This window comes from Mus caroli, chromosome 14 (assembly GCF_900094665.2).
Source record: "Mus caroli chromosome 14, CAROLI_EIJ_v1.1, whole genome shotgun sequence".
Lineage (NCBI taxonomy): Eukaryota > Metazoa > Chordata > Mammalia > Rodentia > Muridae > Mus > Mus caroli.
Genome location: NC_034583.1, coordinates 20,706,563 through 20,715,757, shown reverse-complemented (window position 1 = coordinate 20,715,757; position 9,195 = coordinate 20,706,563). Strand labels below are relative to the sequence as shown.

The 9,195-nt window shown below is 43.5% G+C and overlaps 1 protein-coding gene and 1 long non-coding RNA gene across 18 annotated transcripts in view; one reads left to right on the top strand and one right to left on the bottom strand.

The window, feature by feature from the left end:
- Erc2 (ELKS/RAB6-interacting/CAST family member 2) overlaps nucleotides 1-9,195 on the bottom strand; it is an 846,765-nt gene that overhangs the window by 88,176 nt on the left and 749,394 nt on the right. For 12 of the 16 annotated variants that reach the window (XR_003834802.1, XR_003834790.1, XR_003834798.1 and 9 more), the window contains one exon: nucleotides 5,535-5,754. The exons of 3 other annotated variants lie outside the window; for them this stretch is intronic. The gene's annotated coding sequence lies outside the window, so the exon portion shown is untranslated. The remainder of the gene's footprint in view (nucleotides 1-5,534; nucleotides 5,755-9,195) is intronic. One more of the 16 variants, XR_003834792.1, reaches the window with a different exon arrangement.
- LOC110309061 overlaps nucleotides 5,709-9,195 on the top strand; it is a 7,091-nt gene continuing 3,604 nt past the window's right edge. Inside the window, exons 1-3 of one of the 2 annotated variants that reach the window (XR_002379649.2) lie at nucleotides 5,709-5,771; nucleotides 7,713-7,808; nucleotides 8,737-8,799. This is a non-coding gene — a long non-coding RNA (uncharacterized LOC110309061). The remainder of the gene's footprint in view (nucleotides 5,772-7,712; nucleotides 7,809-8,736; nucleotides 8,800-9,195) is intronic. The other variant, XR_002379650.2, reaches the window with a different exon arrangement.

The following is a 9,195-nucleotide window of genomic DNA, read 5'->3' as shown; positions in this document are numbered from 1 at the left end:
TGATATTTGACAAGGGAACTAAAACCATCCAGTGGAAAAAAGACAGCATTTTCAACAAATGGTGCTGGCACAACTGGTGGTTATCATGTAGAAGAATGTGAATTGATCCATTCCTATCTGCTTGTACTAAGGTCAAATCTAAGTGGATCAAGGAACTCCACATAAAATCAGAGACAGTGAAACTTATAGAGGAGAAAGTGGGAAAAGTCTTGAAGATATGGGCACAGGGGAAAAAAATCCTGAATAGAACAGCAATGGCTTATGCTGTAAGATTGAGTATTGACAAATGGGACCTCATAAAATTGCAAAGCTTCTATAAGACAAAAGACACCATCAATAAGACAAAAAGGCTACCAACAGATTGGGAAAAGATCTTTACCTATCCTAAATCAGATAGGGGACTAATATCCAATATATATAAAGAACTCGAGAAGGTGGACTCCAGAAAATCAAATAGCCCCATTAAAAAATGGGACTCGGAGCTAAACAAAGAATTCTCACCTGAGGAATACTGAATGGCTGAGAAGCACCTGAAAAAAATGTTCAGCATCCTTAATCATCAGGGAAATGTAAATCAAAACAACCCGGAGATTCCACCTCACACCAGTCAGAATGGCTAAGATCAAAAATTCAGGTGACAGCAGATGTGGCGAGGATGTGGAGAAAAAGGAACACTCCTCCATTTTTGGTGGAATTGCAAGCTTGTACAACCTCTCTGGAAATCAGTCTGGTGGTTCCTCAGAAAATTGGACATAGTACTACCAGAGGATCCAGCAATATCTCTCCTGGGCATATATCCAGAAGATGTTCCAACCTGTAAGAAGGATACATGCTCAATTATGTTCATAGCAGCCTTATTTGTAATAGACAGAAGCAGGAAAGAACCCAGATGCACCTCAACAGAGGAATGTATACAGAAAATGTGGTACATTTATACAATGGAGTACTACTCAGCTATTAAAACGAATGAATTTATGAAATTCCTCGGCAAATGGATGGACCTGGAAGGCATCATCCTGAGTGAGGTAACCCAATCACAAAAGGACTCACATGATATGTACTCACTGATAAATCGATATTATCCCAGAAACTTAGACTACCCAAGATACAAGATACAATCTGCAAAACACATGAAACTCAAGAAGAACGAAGACCAAAGTGTGGATACTTTGTCCCTTCTTAGAATTGGGAACAAATCACCCATGGAAGGAGTTACAGAGACAAATTTTGGAGCTGAGACAAAAGGATGGACCATCTAGAGACTGCCATACCCAGGAATCCATCCCATAATCAGTCCCCAAATGCTGACACCATTGCACACACTAGCAAGATTTTGCTGAAAGGACCCTGATATATCTGTCTTTTGCGAAGCTATGCCTGGGCCTAGCAAACACAGAAGTGGATGCTCACAGTCAGCTATTGGATGGATCACAGGGAGGAGCTAGAGAAAGTACCCAAGGAGCTAAAGGGGTCTGCAACCCTATAGGTGGAACAACAATATGAACTAACCAGTACCTCCCAGAGCTTGTGTCTCTAGCTGCATATGTATCAGAAGATGACCCAGTCGACCATCAGTGGAAAGAGAGGCCCATTGGACTTTCAAACTTTATATGCCTCAGTACAGGGGAATGCCAGGGCCACAAAGTGGGGGTTGGGGGCGGGAAGTGGGGGGAGGGTTTTGGGGACTTTTGGGGTAACTTTGAAAATGCAAATGAAGAAAATACCTAATTAATAAAAAATGTTTAAAAAAAAGGCAGTGGTGGGACCACAGCCAGTATTAAAAGCAGTGACCAGCTAAATCAGTAGAAAATATTGAAGAAGGGGTCATCAGTGACAGCAGTTGTAAATTTGTAAATTTATTCTAGAAGATGGAGATGTAATCTAGCTCTCCTAGATGATGAATGGATACAGGAATTAGATACCAAGAACCAGAAGATAAGAGATGCTCCAGCAGACAAGGCCCAAACTGAGCAAAGCAGAGATAAGTGCATGTAGATGGGAAACACATGGGCCTAGGGAATACTAGGCATATGGAAAAGAGACAAGCACTAGAAATAACTTGGCATAAAGCAATAAAGAAAAACATTCATAAGGATCTACTAAGGAAATAACAGGTGGCTTTGAGAAATACAGATTCTGGTCTTTGGGGAACAGCAGGCCTGGAAGTGCTACTCGTCACATAGAAGGCTATGCTAGCATCTGTTCCCGCTACCCATTAGAGTTCAGCTTTCACCTGACATGATTTGGGTTCATTTCACTTGGCTACTGAAGTGCAATAGTTTGACTGAGTGTCCGTCCATAGGCTCACCTATATGAACATTCTGTTTCTAGCTGGTGGTACTGTTTAGGGAAGGTACAGTCTCATTGGAGGAAGTATGTCACTGGGGCTGGGCTTTGAGATCAAAAGCCTCATACTACTTCCAGTTCTCTTTTGGCTTTGGGCTTGCATTATAAGATGTCAGCTCTCAGCTCCTTGTTCCTGCTGCCATGCCTGCCATGTGCTGATACGCCTTCCTGCCATGACTGACTCCTATTCATTTGGAGCTATCAGCTAAAATAAACTCTTCCTTCTATAAGTTGTCCTGGACACTGTCTTATCACAGCAACAGAAAAGCAACCACTATATAGAGAAAGCTGCTCAGGATCAGCCTGAGTTCTCAGACAATAGAGTCATGGCATGTCTGCTTTACCCATATGGGATTACAACTCAGAGGAATGGACTGGCTTTACTTGAGCAGTAGTGAGCCTCTCCCCCACCTCTATTGAGGATGGTAGATCTTAAGGTATTTAAGAGACTCTCTTCACCATCCCAGGGAGGGAATTCTGGGGGTACTCAAAGCAAAACTTTCCCTAAGACCATGGCTCATTCTCTTTCTTTGCAGCTTAAACTGATTCTTTGGTCTTTTGTAGAAGATCACAAATAAGGAGAGACCAGATGAGCACATGATGTGCAAAACCAGGGATGCTACACTCATAGGGCAATAGCCTGTTACTATGGATACATAGCAGAGACGACACCCAAACCCATGGTTCTTATTCTCAGATCCCAAAGGAAGGTCTAGAGCTTCAAGAGCCACAATTCAATTTCAAGCTTGAAGTCCAATCTGCTTTTAAAAGGCAAGTCAAATGTTAGGTTTTCTCCTTTAAAAAGAATCCTGAGTTGTGATATTTTTACATCCTATAAAAACCCAACTGTCTCTTTAATTCCCAAAGTCCATGCTCCCTTAATGCTGTGAGGATCCACATTCATAGGTTTTTAAGAAGCAAATTCTAAGCAGATGTGTTGGTCATCATTTTTACTGAAATTAATTTAAATGTCAAGAATCCTTCATCAGCTCCATCCATGTGACAGTGTGGCACAATGTCAAAGTGAGATCTGCCCATTTACTCAGTTCCTACCACCCCTACTTAGCCAACACACTCATGAGATACACATGAAGCCAATAAAACTCACAAGACTAAGGACTACACTATGCTTCCTATGTTCTTAATGACTTGAAAATTAGCCTCAATGAGGCTAATAAAGCCAACCTTCATACCATCCTATTAGTGCGTCTGTCTATCTCTATATTTGTGTATGAATGTATCAACCCATGGAGACAAAGGGATTGGGCATGCTCTACTTCATGAAAACGAGGTAAAGGCCATTGCTAGTGCTTTCCTATTCTCTAATTCCCTCCTCCCTTCTATGCCACTGCTGCTGTACCACACATAGACAAGTGCTTCAGGGGCTCATGAAGAAGGCTGAGATGATACTGAGAGCATTGGTATGAGAAACAGATGGAAGGGAGGTGGCAGAGCACGTCAGGCCCTGAAGAACAAGCAAACCTTTATACTCATGATAAGAACAAAAGGAAACCACCTAGAGGGGTTTAGGGAATGAGCCCATGATATAATTTACATGATGTGAAGATTGCTCTGCTTATCTGACTGATGAATGTATGCCCTTGATGGATATCAAGTTCTTGGGGAATAGGACTTGGTTATGTCCCTTCAATGTCCTTACAACACACACTGGTAGAACCAATGGCTTTGAGAGTGTTGTGTACATCTGAGCACCAAAGACACCTCCAAATTCAGGTTGCTGGGCCCCAGAGAGTTCCAGAACCACTAGATTCAGGTGAGTCTGAAGATTTATGTATCTGAGGCATTCCCATGTGATAAAAGGACACAGACTGATGGTCCAAGGCATTTCATCGTGTCAAATCTATTGAATCTATTGGCCAGTGGAGGGACGTGAATACTGTGTAAGACAGAACAGTGGAGCTAAGCAGTGGTTTGGGTGTGACCTAGAACAGTAACAACTGACTCTAGCTATTCCTCTTCTTTTCTAAATTATTCTCTGTCAAATTCTATGAGGGTAACAGCAAAGGAGCTAACATGCCCCACTCAGAAGCATTCTGAAGGAAACATCATAGTGATGAGAGGAGACAAGACACTTTGGAGACTGCACTGCCTAGTTTCAGTATATACTAAATGCCATTTATATATGTTTGCAAAGGCATGTGATTTGCATGTGTAGGCGTTATTAACTGACATCAATCTAGAGGGGGTATCAGTTGCTGATCCATCCCTTGGTACTAGTCCATAACTAACGGTCAAGTTAAACTTTCCTGAGACCTCCGGGAAAAAAGACCATCACAGCCCATGCTATTTGACTCAAAGTGCATGATGTTTGTGCCATACACAAACTAGCCAACAAAGTAGATCGCCAATGGTTTTCCTAGAAGGACCATTGAGACTCCAAACTCGGGGATTTATCTCACTAGGAAACACACTCTCAAGCGTGCAAAGTAAATGAGACTTTGACCATGAGGACATTAAAGAAACATAGCCAAGTACTCCAGGGAAAAGTCGGGTGCAGCCTCTGAAACCACCCAAGAAACCACAGCCAAGGACCTGCAGCCTTTGTGGCTTTACTCTCTTCTGTACGGTGGAGCTGTGGGTCCCACATGTAAAGGATAGATCTACCCAGAAATTGGTATTGTAGGCCAGTCAAAAATGAGCATTTGACACTCAGGGACAGTTTGGAGTTTAGGGGTTCAGTAGTCTGAGGCTCAAAGTATCATGGGTTCATGTTTTGTTTTTCTTTTCCCAAGGAAGAAGCTGGTTACACATGTTTCAGGCTTGGGCAAGGCTGCATTTAAACCAAGAGGGGTGTTCTTGAGTGAAATTACATCTACTTAATAGGAACTCAGGAGCTCTCTGTAGTGATGTCACTTGGGATGGGGGATGAAAGGTTGAAACAAAAAGGGTCTTGGCGAGAAAATAGTCAATGTAGCACCAGGAAGTGACTACCCCTGCCCCTCCCCCATCCACATAGCCAGATGCAGAAATGGTATGCAGCTTGGATCCACAGTCCAGGCTGGTGGGAATTTTGAACAGTCTGACTATGAATTAAATACAAAAATAGAGTATAATCCCTATACTTCAGCCAAAAAAAAAAAAAAGAAAGTACAAATCAGTCCCCAAATCCAAAGACATTACTCCCTCTCTCTTAATCCCGGTACTCCACATTAATCACAGTTACCCACCTCCAAAAGGGTAAAAGTGAACACTGGACCCGCTCCGATGTCACAATGCCACCGGATCCTCCCTGCTGTCTCCCTCCTCCTCTTCTTCTTTACAGACAGGTAAAGTTGGATCTCTTGAAGGAACTGGGGGCTCCCACTCTAGGCAAAGGTTGGACAGGTGATCAATGTACAGCATGAGATTTGGCTGTGCCTACACGTGCCTCCGACAGAGCTGGATCATCTAGGGCAATGAAAATTGTAAGCAACAAGAGAGCAGTATTAACAGCTTGGGCTGGGAACCAGCAGGCAGCACACACAACTCCCCAGGACACCCAACAAGCATCCTTCCTCTCACTTCTTCACTCCACACACTCAAGCACTGTGCCAGCCTCTGGGTGGAAAGAGGGGTGTGGGATACACACAGGGGCCCTGCCCTAGTGGGGCTTCTGGGGTACTGGGGAGATTGCAGGACAATAGAGTTGAGAACCTATAGCACAAAGGCAGCCAGTCCAGAAACAAGAGAGGTGTGTAAATAGTCTGGGGAGCTTTCCCATCCCAGAAATAACATTTTATATCAGACCCGAAACTTAAAAGGATTGGGGTGGCTCAGCATGAGCATTGCTCCTGAGATGAACAAAAGTCAGGGAAGCAAGGGCCAGAAACACCTTTCTTCTCCTTCATTCTCCATCCCATAAGTCTACATCAATCTGGAGCACCCAGATTTGGCATCTGCTACCCTCACACTGAGATGCTCCCCATTAGCCAGTTACATTTCTACCTCTGGTAGGATCTCACCAAAGGAAATGTCTTAGGAAGTTACTGTTTCTATAAGAGGTGAGAAGAAACCCGTGGAATGGAGTCTGTTATAAAGCTCACCTAAAGGAGTAAGCTTCATTTGAGGTTGTTGAGTTTAAAGGTCTGACTCAAAAGCACTGAGGGTCCCATCCCTTTGGCTCTCCTACTGTGCACACTCTTCCTCCCAAGTCATTTCATGCCTCCTAACCTTGATGCTAACCTTGGTGTTTCTCATCTCTATAAGCTCATCACTGGCGTAATACCTCCCACATGCCTTTAGGCAATTAAAAGAAACCAGAGAGCTGATGAAGCCAGTGTTGTCAGTTTGTTCCCATATTGGGGAACAAACTAAACCAAACCAAAAGAAAAGCTTGAATGCTGCCCTATGGTTCTAGCTGCTATGGTTGCTCTAGGGTTCTAGCTGCTTGTGCCTTATGAAAGAAACCATTGTAAGGTGTCGTTTAAGAAAAGGCAGCTAGCCCATGGCCACCAATCGAGAAGCAAATAGCCCAAAGCGGCTTGCCTTTCTGTTCTAATATTATCATAAAATACAGGGCTCGCAAACATCCCTGATTGAACCCAGGAAGAAACAAAACCCTCACTTCTAAGAAGGGGAGCAGGCAGCTACTTTAGAGACAAAGAAAGGATGTCTTTTTAACCTATGACAACACAAATTTGTTTAGGTTTGCCCTCCACTAAGTAAGTAAGCAATTAGGTTTTTTCCAATAAAAATATCCCTGTGCATGTGCAAACACCAGGGGCAATCATATAATTACCCTGCCCAATCAGATTCAATTGCTGACAGTTGAGTCCCCACTGCTCATTAACTTCAGATCGCAAGGAGGTCTTACGGAAGCTCTTGCCATTCCCTTACAAAGGCTCCTATACACAGGCGCAGAGCTGGCACTACCTCACGCACGATAATCACCCCTAAGCCACCAGTGCCAAGGCAAGCCCACTCCAGCTTTCCTCTAGAAAAAAAGAAAAAGCAAAGGACTTTGAAGACCCACAGGTTTAAACGCCCTGGCTTCATCTGGGGGGAGCTCACTGCTAAATATAAGAGTAACCTTTCACCCCCACACTTTAAGTGGCATAATTACATAATTAAAACCAATTATGTCATTTAACAGAGACGTTTTCAAGTCAATTACCGCAATCACTGACCTCAGAAGATTTCCCACACTGACCTGTGACAATGGAGATTGCGATAAATTTAGACACGGGCTTCCGAAAGACGGCTGGCACAGCTGTTTGGGTGGGTTGGAGCCAGTGCAGATACTTCTAAACTGCAGAGACTGGATGGAATTGGTTTGTTCTAATGTCACAATCACTATGTGTATTGGCACAGTCCTTCCAATAGTCTAAGATAGTAGGTAATTGATTTTTTTTATCCCTCCATAACAGGAGCTTCTATGTGTGGCTGAGAAGGGAGGTGAAGAGGCTCATAACAATGTCTGAGTTAGGCAGCCAGCTGACTCCAGTGCTGGGGAGAGACCTATGGTAAGTCTTTTGAGCTGGAAACTCCATATTTTCTAGCAGCAAGGACCGTGAATGTGTGTATGTGTGTGTGCGCGAGTGTTTTAAGCTCTATTTATTATTCTAGGCACCATATTCTTTCCTTTTAACTGTCTCACCCCAACTACCCTCTGCAGGCACACATCTACCAGATGTTTCATTCCAGCTCAGGGCTATGACATACCTAGGTCACAGTGACAGCCCCATTGTCTCTTAGCATTCTCTAGCCTCAGCACATGATTCCAAGCTGATGGAACCCATGGAGCCGTTGCTGAGGGTCTTGGAAAGGAGTCTCACTCTTATTCACTGTACTTGCATGTGGGAAGAAGAAAGCACTGGTGCTCAGTCGTCATCCTTGCCCCAGTAAGAGAATGAGAAAATGGAGACCAAAGACAGAAGAACTTGGCTCTATAAAACAGCTGCCGTGAATCCATCTATGCAGACAGCACATTTAAAAAACCGGCCAGTTCTAAAATACAGGAGAGGAAAGATGAGAGCTATCAGGACCTACAGCTTGGACACAGTTGTGAATAAGGATAAGGACAGATTTAACGCAGCATGGCTATGGGCAACAATCTTGCCCCCACTCCTCGCAACACAGTTAAATGCAGCCAGTTTCTTAGTTATTTAAAGAACATACCATTTTATGGGCAGGAAGAAAGACTTTAATCTGCAAAATGATTTTTATCACAAACTAAACATCCTTGTAACTTTGTGGTCCTCTGCTTTTGTCAAAGTTGTCTCATCTTAGAGTTAAGGCAGCTGTTGGAGCTGAGAAGACCTCCCTAGACTTGCACTTTGCCCAGCTCGGCGGTACCCCTGTTCTCTCTAATGCCTGGATCCATACGGGATGTAAGATCTCAGGACACTGAATTCATTAAAAGTGCAGCATTTTCTTCCTCTTTTATTTCAGACCTTGAAGAAAAGCAAGATGAGCAAAAATTCCTTAAATGTCAGAGTATCAACTTAATATTATGTAAGTTTAGGACAAGACCATTCTGTGCTGTGAGGATTACTTGTGTACACTGCATCCCTAGCTACCCACCAGATGCTGGCATCTCGAATTTCTCAGCTTGTGGCAACTGGAAATATTAGTAAACAGGGCCAAATGCTCAAGGATGGGGGCCAGGACTAGTTGTGAGCCACTTCTTTAATGCAACACTTGGGGAATGACCAGGACATACTCCCTGCATCTTTGAGAACTTTGGTGGCTTGAAGTGCTGTGGTCTCAGTGAGAGGTAAAAGACACTTTCTTTAGTACTTTAGAGAAACCATGTTGAATAGCACTGGAGTGAGGTAACTGAAACACACACACACACACACACACACTCACACACACACACACACACACACACACACACACACACACACA